Raw genomic sequence first — 22,800 nt, forward strand, 5'->3', positions numbered from 1 at the left:
TTACTAATCCTTAGATGCGATTTTTTTATCTGAAGATAATCTATCTTCAGATAAAAATCAGGTCATATTCATAATAACCTCTACCTAAATGACTTAATAAATAATATATAAAAAGTTGAAACATTTCAGTACAAATTTGTACTGAAACGTTTTATCTTTTTATACATTAGTTATTCTTAATTCTCTTCTTAAAATTAACAATAAAAAATAAATGTTTTGATCTTGTTCCTGAAACATTTTCAAAACTGAAAAGTAATTAGTCCTATTCTTGTTTTTGATTAATTATGTACATTAATAATTGATCTAAAACAAAAAACAATTATCAGAAAAAATTAAAATACAAATGTGTAGGCTACTTACACTTTTGAAAATTTTTTCATTGTAACCATTTTTTTTATTTTAGTTCTTTCCGTCCTTAGAGCCCTAAGACAACCTTTTTTCATACTCATAGTGAAGATCCTTCTTACTCGTCACGTGATCTTTACAAATGTTCCGTCCCGAGTCGTTCTGTACGCCTCGAGATTGTCCGTTTGATGGTCCGTTGAAAGTCACACCTCCACACTCGATAATTAGTTATATACAGTTTATTTACAAATATTTACAAAGATGTACACTATGCAATAACATTACGTACGCTAATGTACCGAAACTGAGATGCCGCACGTCGACTTAGCTGGCCGGGGAACACGAGTCACCTTTCCGGAGATGGCTTGACCTCGTGGCCGTCCGTCTCTACGACAACCTTTCTCCAGAGGACTTCCCAAGAGGAGAACACTCTCTCTTCCGCCTCAAAGGTCTGCCTGGTGTTAGAGACCGCCACGTATCAGGTCCCTCGCCCTTTCTCCTCGTTTTTTTGCCACCCTTCCAATTTAAGGGATTCTGCTACTCCTTCCTGCGACCAATCAGTGCCTCCCCTTCTTAGAGCCTTCAACGACGTCCGCCCTATTTCCCGCCGACGTAGCTCACATTTGCGTCCGCGCTTTATTTACATTTATTTTCCTAAGCTGGCCGGCACGTGGCCAACACATTGACCCTTAAGTGGAGACGCTACACCTTTGATCCTTCCGGCCGTTTATGGCCCCGACTCCAGGTGGGAGCAATTACCTCAGTCGGGCGGTTTCTTTGACTCAGGCCGCCAAAGGCGACCTTTACACCTCCCACCGACAAGGTTCAAACTGCGCTTCAACAAAAGCCTGTTTGACCTAAACAATACTACCGCGACAAACAGCAATCTTTACCGTACAAATTGTTTTGTTACACTACACTTCCTCCTTTCTTATTACAAGGATCAAGTTACTACAAATAATAAACTATACTAACAATATACAGTATTTAATATTTTACAGAAAAAGATATTTTACACAGTCAATAACATCTTCGGCAAATTGTCCCGTCACATTGCATTCAGAATCGCCTGGTAGATACTGATTACATCTATCCGAAGGACTTAATACCGAAATTAAACTGCCTTGTCTGCACGATCTGGGGGTTCCGGATTGCTCCTGATTTCCCGTCTGGATAGTACGTCGATCTCATTACGATTTTTCCCTCTTCTGTGCGCGATTTTTGCCTTATTATCCCGCGCTACCAATGCCCTAGGGACCGATTGTTCCTTAAGAGGCGTGCGGTCAACTAGCCGAAGGGGAACGCTTGCCTGCCGACTATGACCCGCCTTACAATATTTTCTAGCATCGCTCTTTTTATTTGTCGTGGGGCTCGTCCTATTTTCCCCGCTTTCTTTCGCAACCGTAACCTTCGCGACTGGTTTCCGTCGCCTATTCGTTTTCGTCCGTTCGACTCTCCTCAAAACGCAATAATCGGCTGCCGAAAGTAATGCATCTGTACCGCAGCTAAGTTCGTCAGTTAATGCGCAAGTTATCAAGGCTGGAGCGTAATCATTTTTCTTTTTACTCGACCTCCCTTCTAGTCTTACAGGTATTGTCGCTAACACTGTTGATATCTGCTGCCCAAATGCGCTGATTAACTTAACCTTTCTCGCTACCCGCGACACGTAAACAGGCACTACAGACTTCCTAATCACCGTCATATCTACCCCCGTGTCCACTATTGCAGAAAATTTATTACCTTTATAAGCGAGCAGGAGATTTTTGTTTACACTAACGGGTACGTTTCCGCTGATCGTTTCCCTGTTCACCTTTACCCTCGCTACTAGTTGCTCGTCCGATTCTACCGTTTCGTCTATTTTAACCGCTCGCGTTGCTTTAGGCTTTGGTCCTTCCTCTTTAATATTTCTCCGAGGACAATCCCTTCTGAGATGAACCATTTGGTCTTTTTTTTTGATTTTTTTTTTAACTCTTTCCGCCCTGTGGGCACCAAGAGGGCCTCTTTTAGTAGGCCCATTATGGGTTCGGCCAGGCCCACAATGGGGCGACCGGGTGGTGAGGGACGGGGCCCGACATATCCGAACGGACCACCCCCCGAAAAATTCCTGGGGATTATTCGACCCGTTCGGATTCGATCCCGGGTCCCCCAGAGCGGTAGGCTGCCACCTTTACCGCTCGGCCATCCGGCCGTCTTACCCATTTGGTCACAGACATAGCATCTCGTTCTTGATCCTCCATTGTTCACGCTCATACCTCCAGTTCTAGTGACTGTTCTATCCCTTTCGCATTCAGATATAACTCTAACGTCACCCTTTTCCACAGCCTCCGCATGCTTATCTGCGTATCTGGCTAACTCTTCCGGTGGGAACCAGCCTTTACCTTCTTGCAATAAAACGTAACGCTTAGTGTCAGCATCTAACTTAGTCTTAAGGTGATCCGAGACCACTAATTTTGTTAGCTGCTCAAAAGAATCTACGCCTCTACTATTCAGATAATACCGATACAGATCCTCCATTCTAGCTGCAAATTGGGGCCACGTTTCTTTGCTTCTCTTTTCAGCGGAAGTGAACTCTTTGAGGTACTCAGCAGCAGACAGTCTCAGCTCGTCTAATAAGAACCGTTTCAAAGTCTGGTAGTCCCTGATTTCGACTGCCGTAAGCCTATTTAACGCCGTTTTACACTTCTCCGATAGCACCGTTAAAACTAGCTGCCCCTGAAGTTCTTCCGGCACATCGTACGTTTGTAAAACTACCTCTACGGCCCGAAACCACGACGGTACTTCTGCCTCCTTGTCTGGCATTTTAGGTAAAGCCCATCTGATTTTTCTAGCTAGGCTATCCAAGTTACCTCCCAGCTCAGAGTTATTACTAGTCCTAGAATCACTTCGTAGACGATCTCTCTCTAACTCTATTTCACTCTTCCTAACTTCTATTTCAGCTAGTCTAATTTGCGTTTCCATTTCTTTGGTTTTAGATTCTATTTCTTTGTTTTTAGTTTCTATCTCTTTGTTTTTAGTTTCTATCTCTTTGTTTTTAGTTTCTATCTCGGCTAGTCTAATCTGCAAGCGTAATTTCTCTAACTCGTCAGACTCACGTCACTCTATTTCATTCTGGTTGTCTGTAACCTCGACCTCGGGGTCCAAAATTTCCTTTTCCGGCTCCGTATCCATTTCCTGGGATTGACTAAGATCAGCCCGACCTCCCTGATCCTCAGAACATGGCATACCCCTTTTTGACCCTTGAGTCCTTCCGCGTCCCGGCATTCTGAATACAAATAATCAAGAACAACTTACCAATGTTGAGTTCTGTTCCGCCTTGATTTCCGGCTACTCTTCCTTCCGTAAGTATCCAAAGTTCTCAACTATCTCGAATGTGGGCTCAGTACTTTCCTGTCGTCTTGCGAGAATCTCCTGAAGATTTGCAAGAATATCCTGTCGAAGACTGCGCCAGTGAAGATCCTTCTTACTCGTCACGTGATCTTTACAAATGTTCCGTCCCGAGTCGTTCTGTACGCCTCGAGATTGTCCGTTTGATGGTCCGTTGAAAGTCACACCTCCACACTCGATAATTAGTTATATACAGTTTATTTACAAATATTTACAAAGATGTACACTATGCAATAACATTACGTACGCTAATGTACCGAAACTGAGATGCCGCACGTCGACTTAGCTGGCCGGGGAACACGAGTCACCTTTCCGGAGATGGCTTGACCTCGTGGCCGTCCGTCTCTACGACAACCTTTCTCCAGAGGACTTCCCAAGAGGAGAACACTCTCTCTTCCGCCTCAAAGGTCTGCCTGGTGTTAGAGACCGCCACGTATCAGGTCCCTCGCCCTTTCTCCTCGTTTTTTTTGCCACCCTTCCAATTTAAGGGATTCTGCTACTCCTTCCTGCGACCAATCAGTGCCTCCCCTTCTTAGAGCCTTCAACGACGTCCGCCTTATTTCCCGCCGACGTAGCTTACATTTGCGTCCGCGCTTTATTTACATTTATTTTCCTAAGCTGGCCGGCACGTGGCCAACACATTGACCCTTAAGTGGAGACGCTACACCTTTGATCCTTCCGGCCGTTTATGGCCCCGACTCCAGGTGGGAGCAATTACCTCAGTCGGGCGGTTTCTTTGACTCAGGCCGCCAAAGGCGACCTTTACACTCATCGTGTATTCGGCCATATAAAAAATCTTTAGAACATTAAACTTAATAAATACTTCTCAAAAATAATTACTGTATTTTCATATTTCTGCAAGAAAAGAATAGTAACTCAGAAACATGTTTCTTCACCCCTCTTAACTATGTTTTCAATTAAAAATTTTATAAATTACTTTTATGAATCCTGAAAGACGTTTTGAATCTGTATTTTTATTTATATAATTTTAAATTGTTCTTACTTAAATGTATTTTGTAAAATTATTTCTATATAAAAATAAAACTAACAGCAATAATTCTTTTAATTTTATAAATTTTAAACAATTAAGTTTTATTCATATCTATATCAGGAACTAGACGTAATTACACAATTATATTCTAACTAATAATATGAGACACGTTTATGAAGATTATTTCTTACGTTACTACTTAACAAAAATAGAATTAGAAATTAAAACAAGAAAATTATCTTAATATCTTTGAAAATAAACTACAAAGTAGTTAGATAAAATTAAAATTTTTATTTTAAGAGAAGTAATAAAATTAAGAAATTAAAAAAAATGTTTATATCAACTACAATTATTAATTTTTAATTATTTGATCATTATTTCCATCTTATCTGTTAAATTAACTCATTAAACAGAAATTAAACGTAAAATTTTAATTCAGTTTATTTGTGTTAATTTGCCTTTTAACCAAATATTCATTCTATAAGCATTTATTTTCGAATGTTTTGATACTTAGTATTTAAACCAATTACAATATGATTTCTATTGTATAATCGTTTATGACGATATAGAAAAATTATATCTAAAATAATGTATTTTTATCATTATTTTTTTTTGTTTAAAATTTTAAAATAAAATCCAAACTTTATTATTAGATTAGTTTATATAAAAACTTCCATTTTCAATTTGTACAGAAATTTTATTTTTGTTTTTCACTTTGTACATTTGATTTCATTTTAAAAATCTTTCATTTTTACGTTTTCATGTAATTTATTGTTGAAGTGTATGAAAAAATTCTCAGTTATTTCCGACTTTCATATGAAACAGAATTGTTTACTGAAAATTGTTTCAATTTTTATATTACCATATCATCTGGTATTGCATTTAAAACCGAATAGTAAGGTATAGCACAACGAGAAATCAGAGAGAGTTCTGTGTCTTTGGAATCAGAGTTTTATCAGTTTTGGTCCCAGATCAATCACTTCGATTGGTTATTTTTCCTCATTCTCACTTTATAATTGGTCGTCACTCCTTACTGACAGGTTCAGATCTCGTCACTATGTAACAAGATCTGAACTCAGATCGCGAGATGAGTCAAAATCAACATTTAATTTAATCCCAACCGGAGATAGTTGATCATTAGACTTATATTGTCTAATTTTCCTTTGTTTAATTTCCGAGAAAAGTTTTTTCCTCTATTAAATTTAAAATTAATTTTATGGACATAAAAATTTATACTTTAATATTAACAGATTTATATATCTTTAAATTTTAGTGTGGTTCCGGGACATTTCCGGAGCCTCATATTTGTAGATTTATGCGTTGGCATAAATCTACATTACCATTACTGTTGGATGAAAATGACGAAAAAGTAAAGCATCATCATCATCATCATCACTATGATGTTCAGAAAATGTTAAAGAAAAACTAAATTCACATAGACAATTGAACCCTCTTCAGAAGATTGTTGAATGATAAAGAAAAGTTTTTCCGTTACTTTGGAATGCTTCAGTATGATTTCAGTGTTCTAATAGGAAAAATAGACAATTTCTTTAAAAATAGGGCATGACTTTTCGGAAGCCACTACTTCGCCAATGTGCCTAGCCTTATTATATCAGTCCAATCCATTTCTATATTCTTTATTCGATCAAAAACAAATACAGGTATACCTCGGGTTACATCGTTTGTCAAAATAAATATTTGAAAAAATAAAAATCAAGTTTAAGTCATTTTATTCGACTTTACCTCTGTCCGTCACAAATATTGAAGTCGTAATATCACTAGAAAAGCGTTAAAAGCACATAAAATCATGTTACTGTACAATAAATAAGAATAAAAGTATATAAAATCGTACTAAAATACTCAGAATCAGAATCGAAATATCTGAATCAACTGTTGATGCTGACGATCCACAGCCATCTACGTCCCGATATAAATAAACAAATTGAATGTAAATTGTAAAGGTCGCCTTTGGCGGCCTGAGTCAAAGAAATCGCCCGACTGAGATAATTGCTCCCACCTGGAGCCGGGGCCATAAACGGCCGGAAGGATCAAAGGTGGAGCGTCCCCACTTAAGGGACAATGCGTTGACCACGTGCCGGCCAGCTTGAGAGAACAAAAATAAATAAAGCACGGACGCAAATGTGAGCTACGTCGGCGGGAGATAGGGCGGACGTCTTGGAAGGCTCTAAGAAGGGGAAGGAAGTGATTGGTCGCAGGAGGCAGTGCCAGAATCCCTTAAATTGGAAGGGTGGCAAAAAAGCGAGGAGAAAGGGCGAGGGACCTGATTCGTGGCGGTCTCTAACAACAGGCAGACCTTTGAGGCGGATAGAGAGAGTGTTCTCCTCTTGGAAAGTCCTCTGGAGAAAGGTTGTTGTAGAGACGGACGGCCACGAGGTTAAGCCATCTCCGGAAGAGTGACTCGTGTTCCCCGGCCAGCTAAGTCGACGTGCGGCACCACAGCTTCGATACAGTAGAGTACGTAATGTTATTGCATAGTGTACATCTTTGTAAATATTTGTAAATAAACTGTATATAACTAATTATCGAGTGTGGAGGTGTGACTTTCAACGGACCATCAAACGGACAATCTCGAGGCGTACAGAACGACTCGGGACGGAACATTTGTAAAGATCACGTGACGAGTAAGAAGGATCTTCACTTAAATATTGGTAAATTTAACATAAATTAGTTTTTTCTACTATCGCAAAATAATTTTAATAACTGTATTTGTTACTTAACCTTACAAAATCATTTTATTTTACAATGTCTTAGAGCAAACCACATTCACAGAGTCCGCGATGTACTGTAAACATCGCCAAATTGTAAACATGTACTGTACATGTATTCGTAAATTTAGATTACTTTTTTCCTGTACTGTATTAAAAAGTAAAATTTATTTGTCTGTAAGCTTAAAATAGATTCTTATTAACCATATATTATTAAAAATACATTTATAAATAAAATACAGAACTGGGAATGGTTATTTGTAGTTTAGCCTAGTGACAAGTGAATTCGGAGACAAGTAAATTCGACTTAAGTCGCCTCTCCTGGAACCAATTACCGATGTATGGTGAGGTAGGTATACCTGTACTCTACTTTTTAAATATTTTGATAAATGGTTTTTATATTTCCAAGAATTTATGTATTTTAAAAAATTCTTCCATTATCTTTATGTATATACCTTCAAGAGTCTTTAAAAGCTTATGTAGCTAGTTTAATAGCATTCTTTTGTAAAATGTTTACAAGAACTTCTGAACAGATTTTTCTCTATAAAATATACATATATATATAGAATGAGATGTTTCCAAACATTTTAGATTATATTCAATTTTAATGTAAAGTAACTAATACTATTTATTGTTAATATAGTTATTTAAATAAATGACAAACAACGGTGATTAATAACAGACAACCAGATGCAAATTTCGTAAGACCCGCATCATTTGTTAAATATTTGTTGAGAATTAAATAGTAAAATTAACATTTGTAATTATGAAGACCTCGTTTCAGAAACTTGTCCCTTTTACGGTAAATGCTGTTATTTCCAAATATTAATGAACTTATGAAATAAACACAAGATATTCCAACTAGTTGACCATTTATACAATAAAATTAATATGTGAAAATGTATATAATAATGATTATCACTACATTATGTGATTATAAACAATATACTTTCCAAATGAAATCATTTTAAAATGATATATATATACACGGGCTTCATTTGATTGTAGACGTATATTAATGTTATTACATCATTTTATAATCATTAACGTTGACATTATTTGATCTCATATCTTATCAATAACGTATTCAAATAACTGATATTTAAATCAGTAATAAAATCTCGAAGAAAATCTTTGTATAGATTTATCTTTTATTTTATAACTTAATAAATTTATTTATACTTTCAGTCGATCATCATAATGTTATACTTCATAATCAAATGTAATATGTGTAATTAATTCAAATTTTTCTTATAAATTTTATTTAATCTGAAGAATAACTTAATTAGAATTCTGAAGGAGCCAATTAAAATAACTAAATTCGTCTCACATCACCTCCAATAATTTAAACGTTATTATCATAACATTATGGCAAACAATTTAAATAATTAACTTTTTCTTTTGAGTCAGTTTATCTATTTTTAATATAATAGAAAGAAAGTATGACGATAGGTGAAAATATGCCTCCTCAAGATTTTTACATTTTTGGACTCAGGAGACATTGAGACGTCAAGAAATGCAAAAAACCCAGGGATTTTTCTATACGTGTGGATGTAAGTGTGTGTGTCGGAGGCACGATTTTGTTCATCCTCTTTGAAGCTTAATAACTCCTGTGGTTTTTGTCGAAAATTTTTGAAATTTTGCATTGAAGTTTGTGTATTAAGAGGGGTTGATGATATTAAATTTTAGTGGTTAATGGTCGACGGGGTGGGGAGATGAGATATGACACACAATCCTTCTTTGAGTAGGGTCAGAGTTAATGACGATTTTACTCGTTATTAACATTTACAATTTTTTTTTTTTTTAATATAAAACTCAAACTTATATCTACCCTCAAAATTAAGCTTTCTACTATTTTATAATAATTAAAAATATAAAAGTTTCTAAAACAAAATATCATAACAGATGAAAAGAGTAAAGAACTCTTTGCTAGATTTTTTATATAAATTATTTTGTAATGAATATTTATTAATTTTAACTAATATTGAATCACAAGCATTCTGTGATATTAGAAGCTACTAAAGTAATATTTTACATAAAGGTGGATGGATGGCCGTCCATAAATTAAAAAAATTATTAATATTGTAAAAAATTTTATTGTACAGTATTAAACTTATTACAATGACTTAAAGATGGTTTCGACATAATGGAATACGGCAATGCAACACATGGGCGATCTATCAAGAGGGGATGATTCCCGGGAGTACTTTTTGCGGCATAAGATATTGAAGAAAAACCGGTAAACTCCACGTGGCAGTCCATTGGTAAAATCAGAACCCACGACCACCAACTAGTTTATCTACTCGGCCACCGATGAGCCGACAGATGAGTATTTTGAAGTGAATCGATATATGAATAATAAAGGATGCAAGCGATTACATTTGCATCTATATTATTTAAATATATTTTACATTTAAAAACTGTTGTTAATATAAAGCAATATTTTAAAAAATATAAAAATATCACGAATATAAAAGAAAATCCTTGTTTTCGTTTTCCTCTTCTGTCGTTTCAATACACCAGTGACAGGCGAAGCCACCAATAAAAGAATCGTCTCCGTATATGGAAATTGTTTTCATCTGTCACTGGTGTGTTGAAACGACGGTAGAGGAAAACGATAACAAGGATTTTTGTATACTCGTGATATTTTTATATTTTCTAAAATGTAAATATCGTCGGCCAAGCTTTAATTTTTACGTAAAAATATAATTTAGTATAATTTTTTTTTTGTGTTTTGCGATCGTTTTACAAAACTAGAACTAATATTTCCTTATTTCTCCATTTTTTTAAAAATTTCTTTCCTTTATTTATTTTAATTTGTTTACTTCTCGATGATTCTTGTCATAGAACAGTGGACATGTGGAGCAGATTCTGTAGATCGCTGCTTAACTTTTTAAATAAAATGAAAGATTATCATAAACAGCAGTTTCTGGATCAAGAAACTCGTGTAGTACTCGTACGTTTAATGAAATAAATTATTTGTGTTCCTAAATTATTGCTAAAAAGTTTTGAGTTTCTGAAGATTTCTAGCAATAAAAAATTGAACATTTAAAAATATTACATTTTATATTAAAAAATAAAATGTTTTTCCTGTTAATATTTCCAGATAATTTTAACTAACTGATTACTCTTGATTAAGGTCACAGAGTGTAAGTTACACTGCGTCAAGGTATTAGTTATTTTCCTCTCTAAATTCAAATAAATAAATGAATAATTGTAAAAAGTTTAAAAATGGCAAAAAATAAATTGCAAAATCGACTTTGTCGTCCCTAATTCCAAGGATTTAATAAATTGTAAAAGTATTTCATTAAAATATAAACTTGTATTTTTACAGCTTACTAAATCCCCAGAAGAAATATAGAAAATTTTCACAGCTTTCGAAATCTTCGAGAAAAATGAAAGTTTGTGATAATCATTATGTATACGATAAATAATGCCTTGTATATTAAATTGTTTATTTATATTGTTAATTTATTTTAAAAACTTTATCCTTAAAACATTGACATGAACATTGTATAACTTGTGTAATAAAAAGTTTTTAAGAGAAGGATAGAATTAAACATACGTAAAATGTGTGTTTACTAACAAAGATAGTACATTTTTCTCCCGTTATCTAATGCCATTTTTATAGTTTTTTTTTGTTAATACAAATGAATGATACTAAATAGACCATATGAGCAATAAAAAATAAAATTTTACTCTTTTAAAACATAATAACATAAACAACACTAACGAAACACCAAAAAATTATTAAAATTTTTTTAATTGTGTGGTAGATACACAGAAATCTTTTTGTGGTGTGGTAGATTATTATTCAATTCATAAAAAACCATAATCGTAAAACTTTTAATTCATAAAAGATTTTATTAATTACGCAATTCATAAAACGAGCCTGATAATAGGTTGGCTACGTCGAATTTATCGGGTTTTCTTCGTGTTTCTAATGTCTAAACAGAGCCAGTTTTCCATAGAAAGTCCTCCCGGAAAGCACTATCCTTGACATTACGCCAAGTTTTTACATTGCTATAATCCATTAATCTAATCCAAATGATAAAAATGTTAATTTTTCAAAGATTATTCAACAAGTAATAAAAAGGAAACATGGAAAAAATGAGTAAACATTATTATACTATGTTTAATTATAAATTCAACAACTATGTACAGATTTAACGAATTAGTCGGAAAAAATAGCTGTTAATTATAGTTATTAACGTCATTAACAAATAATCCAAATTTTCTCTGAAAAGAACATTTGTTAAAAATTATTTTTCGATAAACAAAAGGTTTGTTGTTTGAACGGACACTTTTACCTTAATTTGACGTCATTTTTAAACTCCTGTTATAAAAATAAAATAGTGACGTCAAAATGACGCAAAAGTGTACAATTTCAAATTCAAAAATCTCAAAATTTTATTTAGTTATAAATATTTTTAAAAATAACTTTGTTAAATTTTAAAACTTTCATTTAATTGTTCGCATGTATTAATTTTTTTTTTTTTTTTAGTTTTTGAAACTTACTAAATATACATATTTTTTGTTAATTTTCGTACATTTAGAAAAGGATTTTTAATAAATTTCGTAATTCTTCCAAAAGAAAAAAAAAATAACTATACAAAATGACTTTAGTCAACATCCGAGTTAGCCATTTTTATGTTATAATTTTAGAAAATAAATTTTTTCCTCTAGGCTACAATTTTCCTGAGTTTTGCAAATAAAATTAGTTAACTTTAAAATATGAATCTTAATTCAAGGATAAAGAAAACTTTTTAAATAAATCTAATCTTACCTACTTCAAATTTAAATCCCGAAATCATTTACGAAAGTTAATATATACATATTAACTTTAATATTCATTAAAATCATTACGTGTTTAAAACAAAAATTAAAATTAAAAATAAAATTTAAAAGTTATATATAATTAAATTGTTTGGTACATTCTGAATCGATTTTAATTAAATTTCTTTTTATATGATTTATTTTTTCTTACGTCTAATGCAGAAAAATTCGAAAAGTTTTTCCCAATTTACGTTTTAATCATAAGATGTGCAAGAATTGCAGAATGATAATTTTTGTCTTTTGTTCCGAATTTCATCAAAATTTATTTAGCAATTTCGATGTCATGCATACAAATGAACACATATCGATCAACGTTAATAAGAGTAGATGCATCAGGAATTAATGTTTAAAAAAATTGAAAATAATTTATCCGGCAAAAAATTGATTTATTCTATATCTTTACAAATAATAATTGTTAATAATATCTATGTTAAAATCATGTTAATAGTTAAATTTATATCTGTCAATCAATTTTTGTCGTTATCAAAACATGTATTGTTGTACTTAAAACATTAATATTCATTATAAATTCATATCCAGAAGAATATTAATGAAGCAGAACTCGGTTTAATGTCTGATTTTGCGATATTGATTAAGATAAATTTACTTTTAGAAGTAAAACACGCAGCAAAAATTTTTAAAAAATTCAGAAAATGTGTCTTAATGTTAAATAAACGAAAAAAATAAATGATATTTATTTTTGTCGAAATTAAATATATATATTTAAGAAATTATATAACTGACTTTTTGACGTTTCAAAAGAAATTATATATATATATATATTATATATATATAATTTCTTTTGAAACGTCAAAAAGTCAGTTAATAAAGATAATTATATTGGAGTAATATTGATTTTGATAGGAAATTTGAACGAATTATTTTAAATTTGAACGATTAATTCTTAATTAAATTAAGTTAACTTTATAAATTTTCTCGGTTCTGCACTAAATATTATTTAAACTTCATTTGTCTTGTAAAATCCATTCTTCAAGATAATGAAGTTTATTTTAGAAAGCGCGAAGGCGTTAATAAAATGGATAACATTCATTAACCACTTCATTAAAGCATTTTATTAAAGTAGTACTTTATCATTCTTACTTTACTTGATAATTTATACTTATAAATTTACAATCTTAATTATAATTTCTTTTTTATTTATCTAATAATACGTAATATAAATTTCTTCAAAATTATTAATTACATTTCTATTAATATAGTAAATAATTTTTATGTTTCGACAAGATCGTATTAGTGAGATTAAAACTTTTCAGAAAAGTTATGAGCACGGATTAAACGTTAATGTATTTTTAATGAAACAATACTTAAATTTTGAAAGAATTTTTTATAAAATAAAAGAAAAATGTATATTAAATGAGTCCAAGATATTTAGCTGTATTTAAAACTAACAAATATTTTAAAGAAATTAATTCTAGTACGATTAAAAATTCGAATTTAAATCGGCAGTTAACATGATTTAATTAGTCTACGAATCACTTTTCCAAATAATTACAGTCGATTCCGTTTAATTGGGCCACCGGTTAATCGGAGCAGCCGCTTTATTGGGCCAAATCCCAAAGAACGGAAACCAAACAAATAAATTAATATAACAAATAATAATAAACAAATAAATTAATTTAATCGCTTAATTGGGACAATAGCAGAAAAGGAATATATTTTAGGGATCTTCCGAAAATATGTAGACACTACGTACACTAATGTCGTGTAGGCCTAACGAACGACAAAGCGGTTTTGTCTTTCGCTCGGGAGGTTCAGTTTTTCCGGAGAGGGACACCATAGCGGGACGTGTCACACTGGGATCCCTTCTGAGATGGACCAGAATGCGAGCTATCTGCATCCTTTTAAAAGCGAAAGGACAAGGATCCCCGGACAATTTTCAAGATCTCTCGACTGAGTTGGAAGATAGCTAGAGTTTTCTTGGAAGGTATTGTGTGCATAATTACGTCTAAATTCGAACAGCAGCCATCCGATCGTTGAGACCAGCATCCGGAGCTGGCGGATTCTCGTGCCGAAGTGATTCATCTCCAAGTAAAGGAAACTGTGTTCAAAGGAAGACCGTAAGGTGACTTTTGGACGAATCCTTTCCTTTCTCACTTTTTAGTTAGAACATGTCCTAACTAAAAAGTGAGAAAGGAAAAATCGTTCGATCAAGAACGAATCGAACGGTCAACCGTCGTGTACGTCACTACTAATACTGTATTTGGCAACACTAGCGTGATGCGAATCAGTTATCTATCGTTGTGAGCCTGGCTAATTTATAGTACAAATATTTTCTGTATTTTGGTTTAATAAAGCATTAAAATAGGTATCTAATTATTATTTTTACCTACTTATTTATTTACCTACGTATTACATATTTTATTTTAGAATTTATTTGTAGTTATTAGTAGAATTTATTAGTAGTTAATTGGGAGAGCCGCTTAATTGGACCAAAATGGATTAGTCTCAACGTATTCCAATTAAACAGAATTGACTGTATTTACAAATATTTCATTTCAATGATAAGATCATTTTATATTAAAATAAAAGTAAAAAGTTGAATAGATTATAACTTTTTATACGCGGTTTAAAATGGGAAGTGAGTAGTTTATCTCTTTATTGAACAAAATAAAGGAATAAATCACATTTTTCCAGTATGTTAATTCTTTGGTTAGGTCAGCCGAATACCTGCTGATGAGGGACCAACAGGGCCCTCATCAGCAGGTATTCGGCATGTATCAACAGGTCCGAAACACAAAGATATCGTGTATATGTTGACTTGTTTTTCTGACTTTGTTTACTTAATTTGCAAGTCCTATAATAATAGTTAAGTCCTATTTGACGATTTAAATTAAAATTATAGGTTTTTCTTATAATCGAATGATTGGCTTTTTCTTGCTTAATAACGTAGCAAATACCATAATTGTTCTTGTTATACTTGCTAAATTTGTGTAATGACTTAAAAAAAGTTTTAGCCAATTTCAAAACTACAGCAAATTTTTAAACTTTTACCTTTCATTTTAAACTTCTGAATACAAGCGTATATGAATATTCTATGCCAAAAATATTTTAAAAATCTTAACAAATTTTGATAGAAATGTAAATTTGAGTTATAACTCGTTATTTCTCCAAAAATTCTTATTCTTAACAACTCTACTTCTGATTACATTCCTATTCTTCTGCAAAATAAATAATGACATTTTTATTGAAAAACAAATTATGCAAAAAATTTATTGATAAACTATAAATTATTTTGGGATATTTAATAAGAATTTATAAAAAAAACATTTCGATTGATCAATATAGCTCTGCACCAATGAACAATATAGAATTACGCTAAATAAACTTTAATGAGATTATAAATTGGATTTATTGACAAGAAATTATTTTCAAATTTCTTCACATTGAACAACTAAATTCGTTTTATATTTTATAACAATTTTTAAAAATAAATCTATTAAAAATGTAAAATAATTTAGAAAATTTTATTTTTTAATTTAAAAAAAAACAAATCAATAAGTAATGGTTTTTAACAAGGAATTTTTAAGTATAAGTCAATTATGCTTTACATAAAAATTTTTGTTTATACATAGAAAAATTAGTTATTATTTTCAAAATTTATTTAATAGTTAAAGTGATTTTTGTTTTCAGTAATCAATATCGAGAAGAATATCTCTGTCTCTGCATCCTATCAATCAGAATGTTTTGCTATATTAAATTATGTATAATGAATTATATCAAGCTAAATAAATATTTATAGGTAAGTTAAATAATGTTTATCTGGTCCAGTTAGATTTATCTAAGGAATAAACTTAATATAAATATGTACTGTACATATATACAAATATATAATTGATAAATTTCAATAGAAATTCACGTTTTAAAAAAGTTTTATAAATATTTAGTGAGATTTTTATACAAATCATACTTGTTAAATCCAGTATATTTTCTGTGTTCAAATACAGTATAAAGTTATGAAAGAAACTATTCTATTATATACGAACATTACGTATGTAAATGATTTGTTTGTGTAATATGTAAGATTTTCTGTAAGTTAAAGCTGAAACAAATGTTTTATTGCTATTTACTTATGTCTATTTATTTCAAATAATTTATTTCCTCTCTAAAATATGAAGTTTAAAACTAATTTCTCATTAAAATCATCATCAGATATGATCAATTATTAAGTTTTTCCACAAGAATTTATTTCGTAAACAACTTTTTCCTAACGAGCATTGTCTTGATTTTCGATGAAATTTTGCCTTTAAGCCAGTTTTCGACTAAGAATGTTATTTTATTCGCTGCTCAATCTTAGTTTTGTTTTTAAAATAATATCAATTTTACAGCAAGGAAAATTCGAAACTTTATTAAATATTTTTAGTCTTGTGAGTGTATTCGTTAAATATCTTAAAAGTATTTTGATACTAAAGTAAGAAATTTTGGGTTAATCTTGTTGAATATTAATATTTTATTAATAGTAAATAATAATAATAATAATAAACATTTATTAGTCATAATAGGCCATAGCCTGTTATTACAGGGAGTTATAACATAGAATGTATGTTCATTGATCATAATCATGCTTATAACACATTTGGTTTTATCTGATATCTTATTACATACATTAATTGGATCGATTCAAATACTTTAATCCTTAGAGGATTGTTTACAAAAGGTTTTTGTATAATTATATAATTTGTAAATTATCACAGTATTTGCATCATGGAAAAAACGATACATTTGGTTTTCTTCTGTAATGAAATTTAATTGATTTAAATCCGCATTATCTCTTAGCTCATAACCTTTTTTACATTCACAGAAAACGTGGTACTTAGTGAATAATTCTTGACATCTTGGGCAGATACTTTTGGAAATTTCGTGGATTCTATTATTAACTATAAACATATTGCTATTTAATCTCAGTTGAATGAAAAACTTCTTGACTGTAAACGACATATTGGATAACATATAGTTATTATTGAAGGGGTAGTTTAGCAATATTTTATACAATTTAGGTTCTCTTCTCCTATATATTTCTTCAATATCTTGAGCTAGTGTGATTTCCAATGCATTTTGTATTAGTTGCTTCCTTATAAAATCGCTAATTTCTAAATTTTCTAATAATGGAGCTATAGAAACTCCGTTTTCATTAACTATATTCTTCATTTGACTAATCCAGGTACTATTTTGAGGTTTTTGACTCATTTTTTTATACAGCAAATATAATAATTTTGTTGGTAGGTTGCCATTGTCTCTAATCTTATATAGAAAATTAACAAATCTTTTGACAAAGAAAGGAGCTAATCTAAATCTATTGAGTTCAATTCTAAAAGCATAACCAGCAATATTGTAGTTCAGAGTAAAAATTTTTCGAATAAATTTATTTTGAATTGATTCAAGTTTCTTAATTAATAGTAAAATACTAATAATGTTATTAAAATATTAGACAAATGAAGAAATCATTAGTAAATTTTAAGACTAATTTCAGTTTTAAACTACACTGTTTTTTAATAATTTAAATTAGAAATTAGTAATTCAATCATAGTGTTTCAGATAAAGATATTATTTTCTAGAATAATTATCTGAAGTGATACATTAATCGTTATTCTAAATGCCCGATTAACATTCTCCGATTGGATTATAATATTCAAGTAATATGATAAGTAAAAGAAATAAAAACTATATTGAGAAGATAAAGAAAGATATGAAGATAAATAACACGAGAGGGTTGGATTGAGTTGAATTGATGTGATAAGGCAACGCAATTCCTGGGCGATCTTCCAAGGTGGGTGCCTCCCGGAAGGATTTTCTAAGGGAAGCTGGACGCTATTTAGGTATATTAGACCCCGAAAATCTCCACGTGGCCATCTTGAATTTGACTAGTTGGTCAGACGCGAAGCCATGACCAAGCAGTGTTCAGTGGTTTTATCCTCTAGGATTCAGGAACGACATTCTATACTATTTATAGATTAAATAAAGAGATTATTTAGAAAATGAATATACGCATCTTGTTAAATATAAAGTTATAAGAAAAAAATTGTTAATATAAAATATGGATTTTTTAAACTTGGAACGAATTAATTCGCCAACTAGGGAACTTTGGGGAGAATTTTCCTTCCAAAGATTAAAATTCTCTCAAAGCAAGCATTCAAAAAATTAAACGAACATATGTTTACAAGTACAAAAAGTCCCGCTAAGCTGAATGATGTTGAAGCTTTAAATATTGAATGCTATTGAATTATACAGGGGCTGATTTAGGATGGTGGGCAATGCAACCCCCTTCTAGATATTGTTCCCGAGTGAAGCTTCAGGTAGTAAAACAGTTAAAGCATATTGTTTCTTTTCTCCATCCTCATCTAAAAATTTCTGAATCCACTGTTGTGGGTATATATAGTATAACATGAATCTAAAGAAAATTAATCTGCCAAAAAAAAACACAATCCAATGCAAACATCATGGTCGTTTTACATATCTTTTTATTTGACTTTAACAAGCAAACATTAGAGTTTCTGTCCTCAATGTGTGCTGGCTGTAATTAAAACTTACAAATAGGTTTCTAAAATAAATTATTAGTGAAGTCATCTATAAATCCTTAAAATATCCATTTATGTAACTTTTATATAGAGCCTGCAGTAAAGTGTTTAGTTTCTTTAGAAACCAATGTTATATTGTTTACAAAACAATTAAGAATTTTCTCTTGTACAAGACCTCTACCCTTTTTCCATCCCACCTTCAATTTAAGCAGATCTCTTATATCTTGGTTTCTAGATAATTAACTGTTCAGAATATATTAAGTTGTTTTTCAAAATGCTGGAAAATGATTATTAAATCAATAAAATTGTTTGAAATAAAGATGTTCTCGTTTAAGATGATAATTTATTATTTTTAAAATATTCATTATTATCTTTTAAGAGTAACAATTTTTAGAATAATTATTAAAATAAAGAAATTAATATTTTAAAATCATTTTTCCTAATTAAATATTAATTTTATCAAAAATAGAAAACAATAAATCTCTCATATTTCATTTCTAAAATTAAATATTTTTATTATTAATCTTTGTTAAGACACGAATTTTCGATTGTTATGAATTCACGCGATTTTAAACGTCTGAAAAGCAAAATATAAATAATTACATAATTTATTTAATAGCGTAAGGCGTTATATAACTTGTTTAGCTCTTTACGTTATTATTATATAATATTCAAGTCTTCCAATTAAATATTAAGTAACTAAAATATTTAAATAGCTACTTTAAATAGCGTAAAGACATTTAAATTTCTAATTATCAAAGAATATAAATATAATCGTCGTTTGTTATAATGTGTACCAGTGAAAATATCTCAAGTAGTTTTTAAGTGTTGGAGTTGTGACAAAAGATACTTTGGTCATTTATCCATAAATCGGTTTTCCTGACTGCTTCTACAAAATACGCATTAAGTGCCATAAATTTCTAAAATACTGTATTTGAAAAATCGTCGCTATGGTTACCTCACGTATCTGGCAGCTAAAGTACAAGGAAAGTTTGCATAAAGCTTTATTTGAAAGACACTTATTTAAAGTTGTTATTAACAATATAAAATTTCAAATAACTTACACGGAAAAAATTTAAAGGTGTTTTTTTTCGCTTCCTACCTATTGCCAAATGCAAGATTTAAAGATAGTTTTCAGTTTAATCTATGTTGTGTAATTACGTTGAACTAAAGAGGAAAACAAAAAGAAAAACGAAGGTGTTTCAAGAAATAATCTATCTTTTTTGCAATGTTCAAGCGGTTGATAACAAGATCTTGATTAGAAGAGAAACAAAATAAAAAATTTATTTGTATCTAAGACTTTCTCTTTTACACATCTTTGGCTTGCCACCTGGCAGAGAAGAACAGAAAATATATCGCGAGATATAAATCTTTTAGGCGCATCTGAGGAAACATTTTATAAAAATAACAATATATAGCGAGGTAATACGTTCATTAATATAGGAAAAGCTTCCTAATTTAATTCTCCTTTATAAGTTAATATATTTAAAAAAAAACTTTTCATAAATGTAAACTATTTTTGGAAAAATCATTGATTCTATTTAAAATTTTTTTTCTATTTTTACATAATAATATCATAAAACCCGAATTAACTTTTACTTCTATTTAATTTTGGACTTAATCTAAACTAGTTATAATTGGTGCAAACCTTAAATTTTGTTAATAAATTAACAAGATCTGCGAGATCAAAATGCTCTGTAAAATCTGAACTTAAAATTTAATCTTAGACTTCTTATATAAATAATACAAAAACAATTCAAAAAATAAATTAAAAGCACTTTATATTTAGAATGTTTTATTTTTTTCCTATCACAGATTTAATGTGTTGAAAAAATCAACATTCTCTCTAATAACATTATTTATTTAGTAGTTTTTAAATATTTCTATATTATTCACTAAGCTAAAATCAATTATTATAGAAAATCTTATAATTATTTTTAAAAAAAGACATTTATTTATAACGAAAATTTTAATAATTATAAATAGTTTTTCGTCGTGAAATAAATTAATTTAAAATATATTAAGGGGTTAACAAATATAAAAGCATTAAATTTTGATTTTTCCCCCATTTATATAAATAAAGAAATGAAGAATGTTTGTGTTTAGGAATTATTTCTTAATTTAAAATTAAAAATATGGAAGATAAGAGAAAATTGATTATAATGTAAAATGCTAGTTTTGTACTTTTGTATATGTATACGTGTACATTTATATTGTTTTGACCAAATAGTTTAGAACTCATTTGGTTGTCACGCAATATTTTTTTTAACTTTGCCTGTGGCATTTTTAACGAAATTGGTTATCCTTGCATTAAAATACGCCAATGAGAAATGAAACAAGAAAAATAAACTCGAGAATCAAAAATGCTTCAATAATTTCAATTTATAATGGAATATAACTGATTTTATGGTTAAAATGTCAGATAAGTACAGAAATTTATGCCAGTTATAAAACTTTCAGACGTCTGTCTGTTACGCCTTGTAGAACAAAAAGTATTCATTATATAATAACGTGAGTTGGAAAAATTTTGTTTATGTATTAAAAATTTCGCTTACAATTATATTTATATTCAATAATAATATACATTTTTATAAGAAATAGAGAAAAAATTTTGTATTTATATAATATTACTACTCAGACACCTTATACCTCTGAGAAATTATTAATTTAATAATGCAAACGTTTTCCACCTGTTCCACAGGTCATCTTCAAGCAATTATTTTACTTCTGGAATGTTATCTCGTGCAGGTTCGAATATATATGCGCACGATATTTCAAATTTTAAAAAACCGTTGGAACATTCCATGTAAAATATAAAATATAAACAATAATAAAAACATTAATAAAATTGATTAAATAAACATATTGATCCGCTAAATAATAATTTAAGGGACGTAAGCTAACATAATATATATCTATATTTTATACGGGATGAGGATATGCTGTATGCTTGATTAAATGGGGTGTTTATATAATACTTATAAAACTATCAAATAATAGAGGAACTGTGTTTAGAACGAAACAAAATGCAATGAATATTAATTTAATTACAATTTTTACTTCAACGTAACTGAATAAAACAAAATTCTATTTATTTAGACTTTGTATTTTAAAAACTAATAAGAATATTTTCAAATAAAACTTGATAAATAGGGATCAAGAAATAGATAGATTTATTTGATTTGGATTTTTAAAGAAATAGTGAGAGAAGTAGAAATTTCGATAACGAACACGAACATTTAGAAAAAGATAGTTGCTATTTCTATCACTCATCTTTTTCTATTTATTAGCTCTTGATCTGTTCATATTACCACTTCTTACCATCATAATAGACTTCTCCATTTTACTCATGTCAAAGAACTATCCATTTCATTCATATCTTATCAAAACTTTGCTCATATCCACGATTTATCAAAGTAAATCTCTAGATCTTTAAGTTTATACCTAAATCTAATTAAAAATACTTAAATCTAATTTATTATTATGAATTATAACATTCATAATAATGAATTAGATTTATGAAGATGATGAATCTTAAAACGTTGTTCAGAGATTAATCAAGCTATATTTTTCACTACTTTCAATTAATTTATCCGAAACCAACTACATTTTAATGAATTGGTAAAGCTTAAATTGTGTGTAGTTTATACACTAAGATATATTTTGAAATTAATTAATAATTTTGTTAAAATATTAAATAATTGTTGAAATGTTATATTAAAGAACATTTCGTCTTTCCAACTTCCTTCAAAACTAAAGACATTTTACATAAATTAATAATAATGTGAAAAAGAAGTTAACAAGTTTAAGTTTTTATATTCTAGAATGAACTTTTTAGTTACTTTAACTTAAAAAAACGAACAAATTCTCTTCTGAAGTTACACGGATTTAAAAATAACAAAAAATAAAAAATAAATTTTTAATAAGCATTTTATAATTAACTTTCTCAAGATTAGCCATCAGATGCTCAAAACAGAATAAAAAT

This window comes from Centruroides vittatus, unplaced genomic scaffold (genome assembly GCF_030686945.1).
Source record: "Centruroides vittatus isolate TY-2023 unplaced genomic scaffold, ASM3068694v2 contig_3324, whole genome shotgun sequence".
NCBI lineage: Eukaryota > Metazoa > Arthropoda > Arachnida > Scorpiones > Buthidae > Centruroides > Centruroides vittatus.